This window comes from Pinus tabuliformis, chromosome X (genome assembly GCF_031772625.1).
Source record: "Pinus tabuliformis cultivar Carrire ecotype Pingquan chromosome X, CPIR1, whole genome shotgun sequence".
Taxonomy (NCBI): Eukaryota; Viridiplantae; Streptophyta; class Pinopsida; order Pinales; family Pinaceae; genus Pinus; species Pinus tabuliformis.
In genome coordinates, this window is record NC_142308.1 from 1321664496 (window position 1) to 1321688096 (window position 23601).

The following is a 23601-nucleotide window of genomic DNA, read 5'->3' on the forward strand; positions in this document are numbered from 1 at the left end:
TCTCTTCCATCCATCACCTGTTTCATCTCTTCCCACCGCCATTGCAACAATCTGGTTATGTGTTCCTGCAGTCATGCAAGAAATATTGTTTTCCTCAGATTGAATTTTTTTTTCCCAAGTGACAAATCAAGCACACAAAGGCTCGCACACTCTACCTATCAAAGCTCCATCAGGACTCTTCATTAGCGAATAAAACCCTCCTTGTTTAAGTATGCATCCCAAGAGGGGAAGCAGTTACAGGATATCCTACAGGAATCTTGTAGCAGCTGATCCGTCTGGAGCACATACTCTGGAGTCAGTAGCAGCTAAAATCGACACAGGGGACATAAAAAAACTCCGCTTGGACGTGAACACCTCCTCGACAGCTGAAATCAGACAGAGCCTGTGCATGCAGCATTTACAACCAGAGGATCGGGTTCCAAAGCCGTGCATACAACATCAACCAATGAAAGAAGGAGTTCCAACACCTGTGCACGAAGCAGTAGCGAGCAAAGCCGTCGTTCCAAGTCCTGAAGCCTACAGAACACATCCATGGCCACACAGGTAAGTGTCTAACCTTATTCATCAAATTGCATAGACTATATTCCGAAAACTACATGTCTGTGAATGGTTCAGAATGAACAAATTCGGTGGCCAGTCAACTGACCACCCACAGTTAATCGAATGGCCTCATGGGATCTGAACAAGCTCGGTTACATTCAAATTCACCAAAGAGATGTGCAACCGACACGTGGGAAGTGTCAAGTTGGGCAGAATTGGCAGGATTGGCAGTGGTGGCGGCGGTTAATGGCAGAGGAAAGGTAACGGTAGTCAGAGACACGCAGAGGAATGATGGCCATGACATTGGCTAACGGATCGGCCTGGCCACCTCATCCCCTTGCCATGAATTTCCCCATAATTCAAAAATGCTCAGCCAAAGAACTCATGTTAACCGTTGTCATTTACACTTGCAACCGTTCTCAGCGAAGTACACGTCCTCCTCCACCACAGTTTGTTAGCTCGAGCTTCTCGGCCTGTTTCAAAATCCTCCCGAATCCCAGGCTCGTTCAGAAGCGCCGTGACATCCTCCAGGAGCTGGAAAAGCATTCTACAGGAAGAGGCTCTATAGGAAATACAGCATAGCCTTCCGGAGCAGAGCAATTGGCTTTTTCTTCGACAAATTCGAAGTCCCGAAAGAGGTGGGCTCGAAAGCCACTCTTCCTTGCATGGTATATATTGAAAGGTGGTGAATTGAACTGTTTAGAGTAGGAGAACTAGAGACAAGTCTACCTGTGGGTCAAGAATAGTAGTTTTCCTGTGTGGTACACAGAATTTTTTAGTTGGTTCTGCGTCAAATTCTCCTCCACAGTTCTTGTTAAGCAATTCCTCCACTAGAAACGATAAACCACTATGAGGGCTAACCTGTGCATGAAGAATGTGAATGTTACATGGTTATATGTATGTTGGGGGGGTGAAAATTGAGCTCTATGTCATATTTGTGAAAACCTGATTCTTCCTTTTACATTCGGACAGCCGAGTTTTGGGCAGCAAAAGTTTTAGAACCAAGGAATTGGTACAGGTTAAAAATTTAAACACCCGAGAGATATTTCCTTGAAGATTTAGGGAGGAAACCATAAACAAAATTCCCCTTACTGATGAGAGCACAAACCAAAACAGAGCACTCTCACCATGCTAGGAGGGTTTATCATAAAGGAACCCTTAGATTCTAGAAAATTGTGTGAAACTCCCGAGGTGGTGAACCTATTCACCCATGCCAATTGGATGACCTTTTGTGACAGAATTCAAGGTCATGACGATGAGGTAACAGAAGAATTCTTAATGTCCCTGCAGCCTAAATCAAAGACACTGGCCACTGTGAATTTCAGAGGGTTGACCCTAAAGCTTACCCCACAACTCATTAGTCGGGTTACCGATCTGCCATTAGGGATACCCTGGAGCAAAGAGGAGAGGGCATTGGGCCAAAAAGCCAAGAAAGAATTCTTCCTACCAGAGGAACAGTTTTCAGAAGATAAGAATGGGGTCCAGAGAGCCAGCCTACATCCTTTTTGGAGCGAGGTCAGCCTTCAGATCATGAAATACATTACCTGTGAGGGGCGGTTCAGTATTGTCTACAGTTATCACTTCTGGTTGCTAAGTGAACTCAGACATGGGATGGATTTACCCCCAGAACAGAAGTTAAGCATCCCCTATTTCCTCCTACAATCATTAATTGAGTGTGGCACAAAATTGAAGGAAGGGACATTGGATCAGCTAGCCCATCATGGGCTTATCAAGCTTCTAGTGGAAGATGCCCTCCATACCTACACTATCCCTCTCTCCTAGGAGATTTTCCGTAACATGTCCAAGGATGATGATATTCGAATTCTGGTCGAGGAACTCACTTCATCCAACAGTGAAGAAAGGGAGCACATTGAGGCAGAAGAGAAAACCAGGGGTAAGGAAACCCAGGACAGACCACCACCAAAAGAACATGAAGAGAAACGAGGGAAAGGCCAAGCTGTCGAGCCCAAAACTGTGGGTGGAACAAAGTGACAAACACCAAGGGAGAAACGATTGTAGAGCAGGCCAGAGAGGACTGAAGAAGTCCAAGCAAGTGAGGACACAACCAAGAAAACCACACCAAAATTAAAAGGGAAGGCACCCCTAGCCAAGCAGACCAAAACAATGAAGACAGTTTCTACAGGAAGCCAGAAAACAGTTTCTACAGGAAGCCAGAAAACAGTCAGCACAGGACTTTCTACAGGAAGTCTGGAAATATGGAAATAGAAGGAAAAATGGCCTGAGATTTTAGCCAAGGAGACAACAGCTGTGCTGGCTACCCTGAGCACATCTCCAAAGAAAAAAGGGAAGCGAAAGAGGGAGCCTTCCATGTATTTTAAGGCAAGAAGGAGCATGTGGATAAAGACTGGCAGACCCCAGCCACCGTCAAAAGAGCCAATCACGATTTTAGACACCCCAAATACACAAAAGGAGAGGTCTCCCTCAAAGGCATCCATCACCTATGAACGGAGAAGCCCGAAGACATCCACTTAGAGAGAAAGAATGAAATTGTTGGACACAAAGGCCTCTCTACAGGATGTTGAGATTGTTCTACAGGAAACACTGGCTAGGCTAAAGGAGACCGAAGAAATGGAAGGAGAGGTAGCTAAATCACCACAGGAGGAAGAAAAGGTGGAGAACATTGTGGAACCTAGCCCCCAACCCAGTTTGGGCTCCTACTATAACTTCTTAGAGGCCGCAAAGATCATTCCCCAAAAATTCACACTGCCACTTTTCCTTGCACTAGAAGAAGAGAGAGTGAGGACCCAGACTTGGATGAAGATCGGTAAGTCCAAGGGTGTGGTAGATATAGGGCCCCTGAAGGAACAACTCAAAGAGGTGAGAAAGGAATTGGCTATGGTACGACATGTGGAGAGCAGCCAGCGGGCCAAGCTATAGGAAGAAAACGAGTTGCTTAAACAGCAGCTACAGCTACATGGACAGAAGAAGGAAGACAGGCCTCACATCTTGGGAGAACAACAGCAATAGGAGGAGGCGACAACAGACAAAGAAACCCCTAATGAATAGCAGAAGAGAGATGGGTTGCAGGCTGAAATTGAGACACTAAATAGACAGCTACAGAAGAAGGAATTGCAAGCAGGCCAGGAGATATAGTCTCTGAAACAAAAGGTACAAGAAAAGGAGGCCCAACTGGCCTACATGGCCAGCTGGGCGATGGAAGCTCTGCAGTATAGGTAGCCTGCCAAATCGTACACCCTATACCTTAAGGATCAGTGGTTGTAGTTTCAGATCAACAACTTGGCCCAAAGGGGCATCAATCCATTTCAAAATTATCATCAATTTGCAGCTCTATGTGGCTGTAGTTCATCAGAGGACAACGCCAAATTATGAGAGTTTTATTTACATAACTTAGCCCTTCCAAAAATGAATGTGTGGGATCCCAACATTGTGATAGGAGATGTCCAACTTATGGCCATGGCCTCTTGGATGAATCATGAGGAAAAGAGAGCAGTAGAGGTCCGCAGTGTTATGAGCAGAGAACTCAGTGAGCCACTAATGATCAGAGCGGAGCCGGATGACCCCTCAGCAGTGATAAGCGCCCACCAACACTTGGCCAACAACCCTCAGGATTTACCAGAATACATTGAGCAATAGGCTCAAGTTATTACCCACTTTGAGGACATGGAGAGACTGTTGGGGGAAAACTACTTGCATGCCTGCACAAGGTGGTGGAACACCCTGCCTCACAGCTTGAAGATAAGAGAATACCACTCTCCCACTAGGATGAGGGAGGCCTTGGTAATGGTACCTCTCTACAAACAGTTGATACAAAATCTGCAGGCCAATTGGATTAGCCTGAAATTCAGTCCTCCTTTTCCTTTGGGATTTCTAGAAGGAGTTAAGGAAGAGGAGGAAGACAGACAGTGGGAGGAAGTGGAAAGGAAAGCAGGATTCCACGAATGGGAAGAAGATATCACCGCGAAGGCCTGGAATGTGAGGGATGTAGTCAAAGCTATAAAGGATGATGAGCTGGACTAGTTGCTCAGAGGATGAGCAACCCATTTAGCAGGGGGGTGAGGATGAACCCCAAATTGGGTAACTTATTGGGCTCATTTTGCCTAATTGTCCTTGATCAATCCACCATTTTTCATATATTATGCACTTTTTTGAGTATTTTTATGTTATTTGAATGAATAAGGGTGGTCACTTTACCAAGGAGGCTAATACATGGTTATTACAGGTTTTTTGGACAAATTTTGGAGCAAAGCCAAGCAATTATGAGCAAGGTGATAGCCAAGCTTGAGGAAGCAAGGGTGAGGATTCGTAGGGAGGTTGTCTCTTGCATTAAATGGCCCTTCCTCGAAATCTCCACCCTCAACTCGGAGCTCAGTAGGCCACCAAAATGAATCCTAAAGGCAGCCGAGCAGCTTTGTGAAGAATGACTGTTTACTGGCAGTTTGAACAGTCTAGTCCCTTGAGTTAAGGAGGGCTACTAGGCCCCTCGTAGTGTATAAATATGAAGGCCTCAGCCTTTGTAGTTTACTTCTGGAACTGTTGGGTTTTGCACTATAGTGCTCTCATTGTCTCAGCTCGTTTTTGTAGCTACTGCTGTATAACTTTCTTGTGACATGATTATTTTTGGATAATGAAAAGTAGCTCTATTTTGCATCAGCTCTGAGTTTTCTTTAGGAGCCTGTAGCTCTTGGGGTTAGGCCCAACCCAAGTGCCAAGTCTTCCTTATGTACTATTATTTGCTTTTTATGTCTTTGCAAAATAATTTCTATTAAGTAGATTAAAATCTTGTTGATTATCTAGGTCACTGTTGATGATTAGAAAGAATTTTGTAGTTCAGATTGAGTTGATAGGTTATTAATAGGGACAAGCTTCAGAAAAAGGCCATCAAGCACCTTTGATTTCATCTCTCCCTCAGTGGGATCAGGAGCTGGGATCAAGGTGACCTTGCTGCCACCAAAAACACTATCTTTGCTTCACCATGCAACCATTAGTGTTCGATTTTTATTTGTAGAAGTTGGTTACACGTTCAGATTCTTGATTGCTTCGTTGCATATTTATTATACATGGTTTCATTGCAAATAAACTTCTATTCATTCTCATTACTGTTAGCTAGAACAGATTAGGTTAACATAACTAGGTCTCTGATTTACCAAGTCTTCATTGGTTCAGCTGAAGAAACAACTTGCAGAGCACCCGTACCACTTATCTATCTGCCCATACTCCATCAATTTCATCTGCTCCATCCCCTAACACGGATTCTTGCCTCGCGTTTGCCATTTGCTCACCTAACCCTAATTTTTGTGCAACATTGCTTCTCTCCTCCTTGAACAAATCCAGCCATCTTCATCTCTCCTCAGCTCCATCCACTAAGTCCTGGACCTCTTCACACCCTTTCCCTATCTCCATACTCACTCCTTCACCTTTCTCTCTCCACCCATTCTCCAAAATCCCATTTCTGAGCATCCTGTAGAAAATTACAGGCATCCTGTAGAAATTCCAGAACATCTTGTAGAACCCTTGCGGACTTCCTGTAGAAGCTCACGAATGAGGTTTCTTGATAGCCAAACTCTGTGAAACTCTATTGAAGGTTTTAGGGACCCCTTAGGCCCTCTCTGAACCTTCCCGACCTCCTCCAAGCATTTCCTCTCGCCAATCCACCTCTGCACAGTCAAAAACATTTAAATCGCATGCATGATAATTCTGATAACTTATTCAAAAATACAAAAAGGTTTTTTTTTTTTTTCCAGATGTTACTGTAGAAGTAGCTTATTCACATGTGTTTTACCTTCTTAGAAGTCAATGGCATCTCCTTCAGTGGCTTACATCCTCTTTCTTGCATCAGTAGGGCTAGCTGGTAAAATTAGGGTTTGCTAGGGTTTACGTTTCCTTTCAACTTTCTAGTTTCTTTCTGCAAGTAGATCAACCTTCTTTGAGTTAGCTTTCATCCATCAGTTAAAAAGCTTCTTATCAGAGCTCGTAGAATTTGGCTTAAGCTCCTAGCGGACTTGTGCCAGCTGACCAAGTGACAGCTGCGGCAAGAGCTAGTACTTGTGCATACAGCACCGTCGCTTCCAAGTTTGTTACGAACTACCGGGTTGATAAAAGTAAAGAAGGGAGTGCCAGGAGTTGCAGCATTATTGCTGCAATACTGGAGCCCACTAGCAGGCCAACTAACACTACTCTCCAAAAATTCATGAAGCAATCCAGCTAGCAATTTTCTCCATAAATGTGCAGAGCAGGCGAGCAACCTTGCTCAGGAAAATTGCGCAAAGCTAGCCACTCAGCCCAAAATCAATATTGAAGATTTTCCCTCAGTGACTATCTATTGCATGTGTTGGTGGGTTGCTCGGTTCCCTCCAGAACTACGCAATCCTTGCATTCCAGGAAACTTTTCCCAGGAAAGACAAAATAAAAAAGTGAAAAAGAATCTGTATATTTTAGGGATCTATTTTAGCAATGGGAGTTACATGGCAAGTTGATTTTAGAAACTTCCCACCAAGTGTCCCTTTTTCCTAGATTTGTGGCATGCGCATCATAAACCCTAAATTTGCCAAATCTATTTAAATGAAGCCTCAAAGCTCATTCTTCACATTTGATATTGGATCTATGGCATTCCCAAGGCATCTAATAACCTTCGTCACAGTCGACACAACTTTTCCGGGTTAGTTTTTATTTTCATGTCTTTTACCACTTTTATGTCATTTTCTATTTCTCTACTTGTGTGAGTGTTTTTTTCCTTGTTTTATTGAATGACAGCTAGCGCTTCAATGTGTTTTAACTTGTATAAATGTTGTTTGATGTTTTTCATTCCATATCCTTAGTGTCGCATGCATAACATTGTTTCTGCACTGACATTTGCCATTGGGGTGACTCTCTTCATGAGCTACTTTTTTTTTTGTTTGACTGATTTCTACACTTGCTTAAATTGCATGCATGACTATTCACTCAGATCTATGCCAGCTTTGCACACACACTTAGTCCTTCGCATTTTCAAGTTTCCCTTAGGTAGATATTGGTTGCCTCAGCCCAAATATTGCTTCTCCTTGCATGCACTACACATTCCTGGAAGTCAAGGCTCTTCCTTGCCTTTGGGAATTACATAGAGCTGCCCACACTGGCTCCCAACTGTGCTGTATGAAATCCTAGGAGATGGTGCCCCAGTCCTACCCACTAGAACTATGCATTGCACAGTTCCAGCCACCAACCCAACCTGGCTGATCTATGCATTACGCAGTTTCAATATGTATTCAGCCTCTCTAAACTGCACATTGCCCAATTCCAGTCAGCAGTGAGCCTCATTGGCAGATAAGACTTCGCAATGCACAGTTCGAGCTAATAGTCTCCCAGCTACCTAGAGTCAATGTTGCACAATCTCACCGAGCAGTCACCCTGTTTGTTGCCTTATTGATTCTTAAATTTCTTTATGATTTTAGCTGACATTGCCTTGCCATGAGTGTCTTCTCTGTCTCCCGGTACTACAGTTTTTTGAGCATCTTCTCAGCAGTACAGGTATCATGGTGTCCAAGAGAGATGGATCAAAAGAAACATTTGAAAGTAGCACTAGAGATGTGGTTTAGTAGGTTTCTATGAGATTTCTCGTGCACACAAACACACACCTGTTCATTGAGAAAGAGGTCATGATCACATGGCAAGACAAAAACACTATTTTTGTAGGTAGCTTTGTGGAGAATCTAGAGGACCGAAAAGTCTATGTAAACATCCATAAGTTAGGATTGTATAAGGTTGCATGGAGGCATCCAACCTTCCCATGCGTAGATGTGATCCACTGGATTCTCTCACACAATGCTCTTAAGATGATGATACTAAGTAGTTTCAGTGGAGTAGAGCTTGCTACCTTCACAACGAAGGACTATCAATAGATGTATCATTCTCTACAGTCGGTGAAGAGGATGGATGCACCATTCGACACTCTCAATAGCAGTGCAAACACAAGAGACATCTTGAAGCATTTGGTAAGGGAGCCATCAAAGTTCAGGATGACACCCAAGCAGATATACAAGACAAAGACATTGATGAAGGTTTACCAATTCTTGGTCATGTTTACATGTCATTTCTATGGCCAAGATAGTACAAAGACCTTCCCATAGAGTTTGGTTGTTATGTTGGATCAGTTGGCAGGCAAAGGAAAAAATTTTAACTAGTCCAACATGTTGGCTCTCCAGCTAAAAGTGCATGTATCAAATGTCGAGAGTCTGCCCAAGGATCAACAAGAAATATTCTTCATTCCCACCTACCTGGTTGATGCAATATGTGCCCATCAACATGTTCCTAGCATGGGTTGGGCATTGACACCTTTAGAGAATCCTGTGAACATATATTGGAAGTTTCTCTTAGAGTGCAACTAATGTGGAGTCACGGTTAGACTATCTGACCACTTCATTGCCCCTCTATACATAATGATCTCTGAACAAGATCTATCTTGCATGTCCAAGGTAGCAATTGAGGCATTGTTTAACATTGTAGATTTGGTAAGCCTCAGCCAATGACACCTTTGTTAGGATGTACAACGCAAAGAAGGCTCTGCATTTATTGCAAAAGTTTGCCATGGACAAGTCGGTCATGCAAGAGGTTGCATACCACATCTCGACAAGGTTATCAACTAGATTGCATAGGAAGAAGAAGGCACCATGACCTATCCTTCCTTTTCGGATTAGGTTACATGTAATTTGGAGTTTGAAAGAAGTAGATGTCAAGGTCAAGGACTTCAAGAAGATGCATTTTGACACCAATAGTTTCAATCTATACGATCCACATGACTTATGTAGGGACCGCTATTCAAGAGTGTACTATCCTTGGATCCACAGGGCTTGTCATTTGGCCAGAGGAAGACCCATGGAGATATTGCTATAACACCTCCAGGCTCAATGAACCGTTCAGCATGGTAGTAGAGTGACTAACAACATCACAGGGAGCATCAACAACAATAGCAGCAAGTAGAAAACCTACACAAGAAAAAGGAAAGAGGAATATTGATAAAAGTGCATATGAAAAGAAAAGATACAAGTTTAAGGTGTCAGTTCCCAAATCTACCTCAGGCTGAAGGAAGGCAGGTCTAGGGTAACATCAAACCACTCTTAATTTGGTAGCTAGTCCTGCCAAGTCAGGAGAGCGATCTCTCCTTGTTAATCTAAAAAAGAATATGAAACCTTAGCCTTGAGATGACTGAAAATAAATGTTGATTTTAGGCTAGGTATATTTGCTCAGAGGATTTTGATTGATTTTAATGGTTGGTTGTCGGATCAGATGAGGAAGGCAGCTTTGGGTCTGGGAAATCAACTTAGATTTGCAGAGGTTTCTGTGGGGAGAGGTAGGCAAGTGTTTTAGCACTTTGAAATGAATGTGATGGTGAGTATAAAGACTGGTGAGGAGTTGGAGAGGGCATTCAAGGTCCATGAGTCCTCTTCAAATAGTAGAAAACATTAAAAACTAAATGTATCCTCTAGGCAAAGCACTGAATATCAATGGATTCTACCTAATTCTCTTGATTCATTTAGTTATGAGGAAAGAAATAGATGTTGGAACACATACACATAAGAGAAACTAAATTATAGAAGAGAAAACAATGCCAAGACACATTACCACAAGAATCCCACAAAATGCTACAAAACCCTGGTTCATTTCCTTGCCAAACTACAGAAGTGATTTACAATAGTGCTCAATGCATCCACAAGAGTCCAACCTTGACAAATGACTAAGAAAGTACAAGATATAGGCATCAAACCACCTATGCTAGCCATCAGGGGTTGAATCCATGAGTCAAGGAGCTATTTCAACAACATCTAAACTAGGAACTACAAAATAGGCAGTGGAACAACTTGCCTCTAAAATTATGGAAACTGATTCATTCATCCTCCAACCAATTCTAACTGATGTATCTACCCCCTCAAGTCATTTTTCATCATATTTACATCATAGTACATCATATCACATCATATTACATCATTAATTTACGAAAGAGAGAAGAAAAAAGTCAACTGACAGCTAAACTGGGCGAAATTCTAAACAAATAGGCAAAACTGCCAAATTCCTCCTATGCGTAGCACCACTGATCCTATGCGTAGCACGTTTTCCAGGCCACTTTTGGAAGGCTTCCCGAAGTCCAAATTAGGTGTAGGATAGCTTGTTGGAAATATTGGTAAGTCTACTTTCTGGAACAACTTGAATTTTTGGATTTGGAGTTCATTTGCCCCTCCAAAAATGCAATTTCCCAAGACTGCTTCCTGTGTGGAAAAAAAGTGGTAGAGAGGGCACTTTTTTAGTGTTTTTTTCCCTTTTGGAGTCCCAAAACTTGTGCAAAAATCTCAGCCATTCCTGAGCATGCATATTTTTTCATGCTGATTCCAAAAATGGAAACCATTTTGCAAATGGATGACCCCAAAAAAAGCGTAGCACCGGTGGCACTACGCACCTACTGGAATAAACCTGTTTTTTGCATTAAAAATTTCAAAAATGACAAAAAATGCTCCAAATTCCTTGAAATTGGCATGAGTGATGCTTCTTAGGTGCTTTGCTAGGCCAATGATGCTTCAGCCAAGATCTTGAGCTTATCTTGTTCTTTCTTACTTCTCAAAGCTCTTTTTAGCTTAGCCTTTAACATCTTCACCCTTGTTTTACAAATTTTGTTCCGAGTTAAGTAGTGATAAGCCATATGGCGCAATATTTTCTTCTCTTTGTTGGCTTTCTATTATAGACATATTTGGGCACTGCAATCCCAAACTCATATGTCCATAAACCGAGGGCTTTTTAATCCCTAAAAGTGTTGTTTCATACCCTAAAGGATCATGGTCAACTAATTACATCATTTCCTAGAAGTTCCACCTAAAAAACCACTCAAAATTGGCCAAAATTGGACCATACTAACTGTTCCATGGTCAAGGTGCGATGCATACTGACTGCCACACTAGCTAGGTGCGATGCATACTGAAATGGCCTTTTGTAGGGTGTGATGAGCGAGAATAGACAAATGGCAGAGATAGTTTGCTAAGTGGAAGCTCAAGGAATCTTCTAGAAACTTCTCCCAGGACACTTACCTCTCTAAATTTGCCTAGGGATGAGTAAGAGATCAATGAAATCTCCAAGTGGAACCAATAAATATCAGTGGAATGACATTAATCAAAAACCTAAAGTTGACTCACACGCTTGCAAGACATCTATAAATGGATCCCTCATCTGAGAGATCTGGAGGCTGGAATTTTGTAATTTATAAGGAAGTGTTGTTGGTTTATCTGTGAGAAAAGACATTGTATTGTTGGGTGATCTTGCTTTTCATGAGGTGAAGAGGGTTTCTATGCTGGGAGGATGATGCTGGATTAGACACCTGGGTTGTAATCCTCTCTTCTATTATTAATAAAGTTCTTTGAGTTTTCATCCATATAATCGTGTATTTGTGAATCTTATTGTTTATGAATGCAATTGTATGGTCAATGCGTTTCTTATTCTACATTGTTTATGATGTTTTAGATAGGGATTCTTTGATGGTTTTCTATGACTTTGACTCTACAGGTACTCTTTGAAGTAGGAGAAGTAGGAGAGAAGTGGAAACGTCTATCAAGGGAAAGAGAAATCAAGAAAGGATCCAAGTAGAAGATCCAGGTTGGTCCTCTTTTCATCCCTCTTATCTATTACACTTAAAGGAAATCTTGAATTGCTTTGATTTTTTGTTTCTAAGGTAGCTACCCATTGTAGTGGGACTAGCAGTTTGAATCGACACTAATTTTCCCTGAAACAAAATGGTGACTCCATTGGGGAACGAATAATTTGTTTGTTTGTTATTGTTGTTTGGTTTATAAACTATAGACATAGCCTGAAGTTAGCTAGCTATCCTTCGAACTGCCTTTGCTATGCAATTGCGAAGTAGATAAATGCTACTTTAGTCAACCTCCGGGTTGATTTATGAACTGAACATCTGACTTACAAGACTTTTAAGTGCCCTTGTGGTAGCTCATAACCTCATAAGATCATACCCCTATACTTTGTTTTTACTGTCCATCATAACTCAGCCTAAATCATTCAACTTAGCTGCAAATTTTGAGCAAAATCCAAACTTAGTTTCGCTCCCTGGTCCATCGCACTGTCTGTAACTAGGCAGCCTATGTGCATCGCACCTCTCGTATGTTGTAGGTGAGATGCATCCCTATTTTCCTGTGTTGCAAGTGCGATGATTGTGATATTGTTTCTCTCTTTGAAAGTTGGTTTTTTCCTCTTGATTGTCAGCTTTCTTCAGTAGTTTTGCTATTCATGATCAATATCTCATTACTAAAGCCTCCTTCCTTTACATTATTCAACCTCCATTGACTAAGATTTGTAAATATTTTTATGTATTTTTCCATCATTTACTGTCCTCCTTTGCTGAAAGTAGCTTAATCAAACTGTTGTTTTTGATGTCAAAAGTGTCGTAACCGTCATTTTGAGTCAAAAGAAGAGTGTCGTAAAGTCTTCCTCTTCTAGATAGCTGATTGTACTTTCATCATTGTATTTGATTTGAGTTATTAGTATTTGAAGTGTCGAAAGCAGTTTTCAATTCGAAATCGAAAAGTGTCATTTTAGTCTTCCTTTCATTTTGAAAAGAAATTGTTAAATATATCGTTTTGAAGAAAATAGTTCAGATCTGTACTTAGTTTTCCTTTTTTGCATTCTCACATTAAGGAAACGAAAAACAACTACATGCATGTGCATTTTCATTTTGACTGTATGTAGAAATATGATTTAGGAAAGTGCATTTAGTGTGTGCTCTATGCTCTCTACTGAAAGAAAAAATCATAATCTTCTTTCCTTTGTAGCTAGGATTTTCATTGCTAAAAGAAAATAAATGATTGTTTATCATTTTAGATTGCATATTTAGGAATTGTACATCTACATCATGTGGTGAACCTTGAAATAAAAACTTCTATGCAAGATCAACTATAAAATAAATCTCAATGAACATAAAAACGCTTTGGAACCTACCACGACACATCCAGAATTCTAGGCTAGAGACGTGTTCCGGCGTCGTAAATCCTGGTAGCTATCGTTTTCATCGAAGGTTGGGTGATTCCTCCTCTTTGATACGACAAGTGCTAGTATGAACTTGTGCTCCCCATACCATCGAGTATATATTGGGAGACCACAACAGGATGATATCCTTTATCTATAGGAAGCCGTGTCTGCCGCCCTATCGATCACAATGCACTGAACACAGCATTCAGGAAGATTGACTACCATACATAAGTCCTTGGTAATTTCTCTATCATTTATCACCAAGGTGTATTTTGTAGTTTTGAGAATGGTTTGGTAATCCCTCTATCTAGATTTCTAGAGTAGTAACTTTTGTTCCTTTTCGACTCTTTAAAATAAAAGGTCCATATGAGCACTTGTCACTTCAGGCTCATTAAAAATCGAAGGTGACTAGAGTCACCTTTAGCTTTTTCTCGACTCTTAAAAATTGAAAAAGCAAGTTGTGTCAAAGCGTCTTTAAAAATTTATTTAAATAGAAATAACATCTGTGTTCCTTCATTGATCTTAGGTTGAGATAATGGAGTCCACCAATCAAAGAATCCCTCTTGGGGGAAATCCTAGTCGTTTCTCCTCTTGGGGAGATATTGGTGCTCCATATATGGCTACATTGTCCCTTCCAGGAATCATAATCAGCCTGCTAGTATGGATTTTCTCGACCTCTGTCATTCAGAACACCATAATTCCTCGATGATCTAATCAGCAACCAGATGATACTGAAGTTACGCCTTCACCTTCTACTTCATTTGTTTCTCCTTCCCCTTCTTCCTCTTCGCTTGGTGAAACTAGTTACACTAAAAACCAAGTAGCTGAGAAGAAAAAGAAAGGGAAGGAGAAGAAGAAGAAACTAGCTAAACAAGGAGGCAACCATGCATCATGCAGTGAAAATCCACAGACTAAAATTTCCAAACCAAAATCTCCATGCACAATTTTCAAGGGAGACCACTACCATCGAAAATGCCCTTGCATTCCGCTGATCTTGAGAGAATGTTCTCCCTGTTTGCACCATTCGGTGTCATCGACCTCTAGCAGTCAGGTTGATAGAATACCATCAACTAGTGAAAACGAAGTTAATGAACATAATAGAAATGTCAAATTTCCCTGTAGGTCATGTGAAGGTAATCATACTCTTCCCCGTTTTCCTTTTCTAGACAAAGCCAAAAGTATTTTGGATAACCGTCCTGCTTCACCCAGTGACTTCCACCTGGATACAGGAAACTCTTTCCAAGTCCTTCGCTAGTTGAAAACCCGATTGACATAGCTCAATTGTCGATCGAATCGCTTTTCATTGAAAGTAAACCTTCTGAGGCCATACCGGACCAAAGTCAACTGGTCGAGATGGCAGTCGACCCAGTCTTAGCTTCAGAAGGACCACCTTCAGATGATACAATTACAATTTCCAAAGAGAATGAGAACGACACCGTTCAAATTCTTTTTGTCAATACAGAGTCTAATGAACTTGGGGGGAATCCACCCGTTCCTTTACAATAGGAAGAAAACCCCCTAGTTCATGAGATTTATCCAGCCATTTATCCAATACTTCCTCCATGCAGTCTAGTCATTTTCTTTGATTGGAATCAACTAGCAAAATCCTGCCTTCCATCTAATGTACCATTCCAAACCATAGTACAAGTTTACAAAATGATCGTGTCTAGCACTATCATAGCTGAAGGGGCTTCAGTGAGTATCATTTCCTCAACTGCTTGGAAAGTGCTTGGTTCGCCATCACTTTTGCCTGAAAAACAAAATTTGTCAGGCTTCAACAATGGAACCAGTCGACCGCTAGGGATCCTTCCAAAGTTACCGATAACTTTGAGAAAGAAAACCATTGATTTGAAAGTGATGGTAGTTCAAGGGCCTTTATATTACAATATACTCCTTGGACATGACTATATATATAGCATGGAAGAGATTGTTTCCACACTCTTTCGAGTGATGTGTTTTCCGCATGAAGGCAAACTGGTGCAATTAGTCGACCAGCTTTCATTTCCCGGTTCAAACACATTTACGAATAAACCATCATCCCTAAATGGTCTCTTTGCTTCAACAATGTCTCTTCATCCTTCATTCCATCCACTTAATTACCGAGAGTAGTTCGGTGAATGTAATGGACTTTGGGGGCATGCACCCTGGTCTACTTCATCAGGCGAAACCAGAGGAAAAGAGAGATTTTCTTGAAGGTCATATGATTGGACTGAAAAAAAGAATTCCCTTGTAGGTTATGTGATCAGTCTAAAACAGATATTTCCTTGAAATTTTATACGATTGGATTGAAAAATCATTTCCTTGTTGGATATGTGATCAATCTGAAACAGGTATTTCCTTGTATGTGATGTGCTTGGAAGCTCACCACTTACCTTCGTCTATTTCAATGGACAAAGCCAAGGAAGAGATTTATTACTGCTGACAGAAACAATCTTTCCTAACCACAGGAACTTCCATATGGTAACCTAGAAACTCTCCTTTTCTGAAAGACCTAGGGGCATGCAAAACTTTGTATGCAAGTAAAAAACAGCCTTTGACTTTTTTTAGCTTTTTAGTGTTCTCAACCTTTTAGCTTTTTAGTTTTTCTAGATTTGTAGCTTGGTCATTTCTAACCTACATAAAAAGGAAAATGAGCACATGTTATAGTAGAGTTCAAGCTCATTAAAAAATAAATCTACCAAGAGACATCCTCAAACGATTGGTAATAGCAATGTTCCCGCAAGGTTCAAGCTCATTAAAAAATAAACCTGCCACTGAGCATAGTTTCTTCCGATTCAAGCTCATTAAATAATGAATCCAACTTTGGTAAATAACCTTTGTGATTTCCCTATTATCAGCCTTTTCGAACCTTCGTTGTGTTCCTACCATCACCTCCTTTCATTTGACCAATCATACGCTTCCACTTGATTGTTTACCCTTTAAAGGAACATCTGCGACGAGTGATTCAAATTGCCACTCTCTTCACACTACCATGTTTTGAGAGGTTCCAAACTTGCCTGGAACCAGTTACTACCTGAAAATACCACTCATTCCTAAAAAACGAGTCGCTTTTAAACTCTTTTTAGACTCGTTAAATATAAAAAGATTTTCGAGCCATTGGCCTTTCCACCCCATTAAAGTAAAAGAAAACGCCATCCCTCCTATACATTTTAATCTTTTTGGACCTAAGGGATTATCAAACCAAAAGATCAAGCGCTTGTCTTTTTTGGCTCGTTAAAGCGATCAAAAAGTCATCCCTTTCGTATTATTTTATGCTTTTTTAGAATTAAGGGATTATGCTACAAAAAAGGGCTATTAGAGTTTCCTTTTCGTCCCTTTTCAAACTCTCTAAACAAGAAAAGGATCGAGTTATCTTTGTCGTTAAACTCGTTAAAACAATATCGACAAACTTGTCCACCCAGACAAGAACGACTCTCACTGATGCTAGGCTCGCTAAAAACATAGCGACAGGCTTTCCCAAAGGAAAAGTTATAGACCAAGCATATGTTATCCTCCTCAAGCTTGACAAAAATAAAGAGGTACTAGTTAGCAATGACTAGGGAAAAAGGGAAGAAAACTTGAAGAATTTTATTGGTAGCAAGTTTCTCTTGAACATGACACTTTCACTCCATCACCATGATTGAGTCGGGTTGGGTTATTCCATTCACCATATCACCATTGTCCTCCATACCATCCATGGGGTTAATGCTACCAATCCATATGAATGTCGTTGACATGTTCAAGAGAAGTCATTCAGAGAATTCACCATCCAGCTAACACCTCATCCACTACAATACCTTCACCCTTAATTTTTCATGACCGCCATTCCTGAACCTTATATCATCAGATCGTTTTAACCTCCAAAAAAATCATTTTCTCTGTTTCACGTCGTAGATGTGGGATACATCAAGGCCCTCCTATGATAGGTCACTTCTTGTCGACATCAACTCATTATCCAAGAAGTTGGCTTAGAAACAACCCTTTCAGTACTTTGAAGCTTGCATGCCTTAATGGCAAGTTTCTCACTTCCAGCAACATGTTTACATCAATGACCTCCGACAAGAATATTTTGCATGGTGTTCGACATTGGCTCATATATTAACACCACGTGAATTGTACTGTAGTACGGTCTTGAGGGTCATTATCATTATCGGTGACTCCTCTCGCGCTTGTTAACAACTTACATTATTGGCTGGTAATCAGGCGATGTCTTTCCATGTTTGACTTCAGAACATCTTTTCACATGGATCAATTTGTACATCTGGTGAAGATTGAATGAGTTTGAAGACATCGGATCTAGTTTCATCCATCTAGGTTGTGATATATTTAGGAACATAAAGACATCAAATGCGCACGGAATCTACACAGATAGTCATCTAAGCAAAAGAAGATGACTCTTCATATGAAGAATCACTCTGTCTTATGTACATGAAAATGAATTTATGAAGTTGAGCATGGGAATGCCCACCTCAGCTAGATCATGAAAATAATATGATGATGATGTATTGTATTGTATCTTATACAGGTCACCTTCCAGTTCGAATACCTCGGATCCTCATGATAAAGCATTTCACCCGACATCAGAAGATTTATGACCTCATGCTTTAGGGGGCAACTGTTATAGAAATATTTGGGCACTGAAACCCCAAACTCATATGTCAATAAAACAAGGGCTCTTTAGTCCCTAAAAGTGTTGTTTCATAAACTAAAGGATCATGGTCAATTGATTACATCATTCCCTAGAAGTTCCACCTATAAAACCACTCAGAACTGGCCAAAACTAGACCATACTGACTGCTCTATGGTCAAGGTGTGATGCATACTGGTTGCCACACTAGCCAGGTGTGATGCATATTGAAATGGCCTTTTGTAAGGTGAAATGAGTGAGAATAGACAAATGGTAGAGATAGTTTGCTAAGTGGAAGCTCATGGAATCTTCCAAAAACTTCTCCCGGGACACTTGCTTCTCTGAATTCACCCAGGGATGAGTAAGAGATCAATGTGATCTCCAAGTGGAACCAAGAACTATCAGTGGAATGACACTAATCAAAAACCCAGAGCTGACTCACACCGTTGTAAGACATCTATAAATGGATCCCTCATCTGAGAGATCTGGAGGCTAGAATTTTGTAATTTGTAAGGAAGTGTTGTTGGTTTATCTGTGAGAAAAGATATTGTATTGTTGGGTGATCTTGCTTTTCATGAGGTGAAGAGGGCTTCTATGCTGGGAGGATGATGCTGGATCAGACACCTGGGTTGTAATCCTCTCTTCTGATATTAATAAAGTTCTTTGAGTTTTCGTCCATATAATCGTGTATTTGTGAATCTTATTGTTTATGAATGCAATTGTATGGTCAATGTGTTTCTGATTCTGCATTGTTTATGATGTTTTAGATAGAGATGCTTTGATGGTTTTCTGTTACTTTGACTCTACAGGTACTCTTTGAAGTGGGACAAGTAGGAGAGAAGTGGAAAATTCTATCAAGGGAAAGAGAAATCAAGCAAGGATCCAAGCGGAAGATCCAGGTTGGTCCTCTTTTCTTCCCTCTTATCTATTACACTTAAAGGAAATCTCAAATTTCTTTGATTATTTGTTTCTAAGGTAGCTACCCATCTTAGTGGGACTAGCAGTTCGAATTGACACTAGTTTTCCCTGAAACACTTTCTCAAGCAATTTCTCCACATGAATGTTTGCCCTCTCTAACCATGATTCCTAGTCAGCCTCAATTTCTTGCTCAAGAGATGTCATCTTGATTTTTCTTCTTTTTTCCACTTGCCTGTTTTCTCTAATTGTTTGCAGCTCCATAATAGTTTGTTTGTCCTCCAGTTGTTTGTTCTCCTACTCAAGAAAGTTAATGATCCATTTTTCCCTCTCAAGGTCAAGTGATAAGGCTTGGATTTTAGCTTCCTTCTCTTTGATGATTATATCCTTGAGTCGTGAGCTTTGAGAGCTCAAATCAGTGTCTGCCTCCTCAATCAAAACAAAATCCATATCTTTCCCTTCAGTAGGGCCCTCTACATGCACCTGTTGGTTTCCTTTGTCTCTACCATGTACCTATTCAGCTGAAGAAGAAGGAAAATCCCCTTTCACCCCTGGTGGAGACAGTAATCATTTGGCAGCAGAAAAAAGTCTCTTGGTGCCTTTCTCATAAGTGACAAACACTGGCACACCTGTAGTTTCAGTCTCATGTACATTTGGCTAGTTTGAAGGCCCTCCTTCCTCTTGAAGCACCGATGGAGACACTTGAGGACCTTTGAAAATCTCATGTGCAATGAAGGTATCCCATGGTATGTTTAGCAAGCTTAGCTGATGCAAAACAACAATTTTAATCAATGAGAAATGGTAAATGTTGCTAAACTGCTAAGGTAAAGGTTTCCTTTGCACATATAGAGCCATCTTCTCAATATTCCTGCATATAAAGAATGGGAGGTTCATCATCCTCACACTTGTGAAATGCATCAACAATCTGACATGGTATGTATATGGATGAGAAAACCTCCCTTCATAGGTAAAGTACTTGATAATGAGTTTCATGAGTGGAGCATAAGTGTTTTGCAAGTATTTAAAAGGAAAAACCCTGTTGATTTGCCTATGATAACCAGCCTTAATATAAGGCTCATAATGCTCTCTGCCCACAAGCTACCCCTTATTCCATAATTCACCTACATTAGGGATGCTTGTTGCTGCTACAATGGTTTCAGGTGTCAAGGTGAAAGAGACACCAGCAAGGTTCACCTAGCCATTGTGAAGATGAAGAACAAATAACCTAGCAAGCTCATGATGATATTTCACCCTCTCTACCATTTCACAAAACTGATAACAAGACTTGTGTTGAAAACAAGTTACAGCAAGAGGGCAAGCAAGTAATTCTGTGAGAGTGGTGGGCTCCTCCCGGATGACTTTCCCTCCTTTATGTGGTTTTCTTGGCACATGAACTTCTCGAGAGGAATCACTGAAAGTTTCATCTTCCCTCCCATAGTCTGAATCTGTCTCCATACTTATGAATTTGGAGTGAAAATTGATGAGTATGAAGAGATTTTTAAAATATGAGGGTGAGTAATATATGTAGGAATTGACTACTATTTTCTTTTGGGAAATGAGGGAATGGGAAATGGGAGTTAGGGTTTTGGGGATAGAATAAAGGGTTAGGGTTTGGGAATAGAGTAAAGGGTTAGGGTTTGGTAAATGGGAATGGGGTTTGGGAAGTGGGTGCTATTTTGGGAAAGGGAAAGAGAAAGGGATTTAGGGAAATTTATTGTATCAGAATGGGCTGTAGGAAAATAATGTAAGCGAATAAAAATAGCAGAAGACAATACCCTATGCAAATTTACAAAACAATTTGGAGGAAAGATAGGGTTTTAGTTTTATAGACATACAAATCACCAAAACTAATGAAAAACTCCTTGCTAGACAAGATGGGAAGCTTCACTTACTTGATGAGAGGTTAATTGTGAAATTCGAAGTAGAGGAAGGTGATGAAAATTGTTTTGAAGCTCAACAAACAGGTTCATAGTGCTGCCTCTTAGGTTCGCAATGCACTTTGTATGCATAGCGCCTGAACAAATCTCAATGTAAAACCTACGCTAGGTGCACAGCGCCAGGTAGGTGTGTAGCGCCAAAGCCCATGTGCGCAACACCGGTGAGATTTTGAGGCTTTTGCTCAGTTTTGCCTCTTTCTCCCAAAAACACGAATTTTTGCCTTTAGCTCACTCACTTGCAAAAAATGAAGACTGCAAACACATAGAAGAGCTTTATATCCCCTTGGCTTTAATTTTTTCATTTACCAAACCCACTTTTCTAAAGTCTTAGTAATTTTTCTTTAAAAACTATGTTTTCCATTTGAAGTTTGACTTTTCTTGATCACTTGATGGACTGATGTATAGGTGCTTTTTTTTTTTGCAGTGGCTGGAGTTGGCAAGGTGACCAAGAGCAGCTGCTGAACTTATTACATATAGAAACATTTGAAATTACATGAAATTTGTACATGAAATGGAAAAAACCCTGTTTTCACCTCAAAATAGAGTTTTGAGGTGAAACAAATTTATGGAGCCTAACAAAAGTAAAATTTATGATTTTATGAGTTTATTTATCTTCCTCATGTCCCTGCTGACCTTTTATTCAGTTTTGGATGACTATGATGACAAACCCTAGACCTAGTGAGACAAAACCCTAAAACTAATTTTTATGAATGAAATGAAACTGGATGATAGTAAATAACCTAAAAAATGTGACAACAGGTCAGCAGATGAATGACATGAGGGAAATTGACATAAAACCACTACCATCAGTTGATCCATGACCTAATGGAATGCAGTTGATTAGATGGGACACCTAACATGCATGCAAAAAGAGCAATTTGATCATTGATGGAGGGATGCAGATACAGACACTAACATAAGGAAGATGCACTTGTTGAGAGAGTAGCTTTGGAGATAGAATAAAATAGGTGAAAATGTGAGAGAAGAGGAGCACAAAACAGGAGAGATAAAAAAAGACTGGAAGAGACGGAGAGGAAGTTGCAGGAAGTAGAGAAAAAGTGCAAATAAGAATAAGAGATGCGAAGAAGAGAGAAGGAAGCACAATAGGTCCATGAAATGGAATAGGAGGAAGTTAAAGGCACATAGACAATGAAAAATGGGCTGATACAGGTTGAAGACTCAAATCCACCAGCAGCAAATGAGGAATAGGGTGAGTAGGCACAGGAATAGGAACTTGCTCAACAGGATGATCCGATGGATGAACAAATTGATGTGGAGATGGGATAGCCAAAACAAAATCAGGACACTAACCTCATGCCAAAAGCAACTGAGGTGTTGGGATGGGGTCCCCTGGGTCAATGTTTTGGTTAATATAACCAAAGTTTTGGAACATTTGTGTAAATAATGTAAATCCTCAATGATTTATGGATGTGCAACATGTAGATGGCTAGGAGTAAAAGGGATTTAGCCCCTTGTTTTATGTAAAGTTTGAGTCAGTTTTGAGATCCACCCATGGTCCGTAGATCATGGCATTGTATGAAAAAGGCTATAAATAGGTGTGCCTTAGAGAATATAAGGAAATAGATTGATAAGAAATGGGTCAATAGAAGAGAAGTGATAGAAAAAAGAAGTGGGTCAGATAGGAGAAGAAAGGCTCTGCAACTAAGTGCGCAGAGGCCTAGGTAGAGTCCGCAGCTGAACGTGCGGACCCCTGCAACTCAGTGTGCAGGGTAGTTTTGAGTCTGTAATCTTGAATTGAAGATCAATAAAGATAGTTTCCAAATAATTCTTGCATATTTCTGTTTACTTCTATTTATGATATTTGATGTCAATGAAATATTGAGTGAATGTTGTGTGACTCTTTTGAATAAGTGTTAATGATGTACGCAATGTATGTTTACATATTTTCATGAAAACTCTGATGTGTTCTATGATGTTTACTGATAAATTATGTAGATATGTGTGAACACTAATTTAGGGTTGTTGTTTGATGAGCGTAAGAAGATAAATTGACTATTAATTGTCCACAAAGAATGATCATAGACCTTCGTGAAGGTATGAAGACTGTTTTAACAAAGTTGCAGCAGCATGCCCTAAGAGTGTATCGATCTGTGTGCAGGCAGATATGGGGTGATAAAAGGCATCACACTAGTCTTTGGATGCAGAAACTTGGTTCTTACATCCCCCCATACTGCTTTGGGTGAGACTGCTGCCTGTGCTATGCAAGTTGTTGCCGAAAGGGTCAGTAGTCTATGGATTTGTTGGTTGGCAGAACTAACTCTGAACCTGGATCAGGACCCCCTAAGCCAACAAATGGTTCTGATTTCGAGACCATTTTCTACTTGAAAGAGATGTGTGATGTCACATCATTGGAATCTGACTAAGAAATAAATTGAAAAATGTTTGGATCAAAAGATTCATGAGTTTGTAGTGCAATAAAATACGAATTTTCCCCTTGTCAAAGCAAGAGTGGTTGAAAAGGTATCAATATACAGAGATACATGAGATCTTCTTCTACACCTTCCCCATTGAGTTGTATGAATGGTTAGCTAAATTGAAAAATAGCCAAGGAAGGTGGAAGCTTGACAGTCCTATAGTGTGGACTCCATAATTATTGCGATGGTTAGAAGC

At 40.4% G+C, this 23601-nt stretch overlaps 1 pseudogene; it reads left to right on the top strand.

The window, feature by feature from the left end:
- The first annotated feature begins 211 nt into the window (after positions 1–211).
- LOC149144957 (uncharacterized) overlaps positions 212–23601 on the top strand; it is a 120453-nt pseudogene continuing 97063 nt past the window's right edge.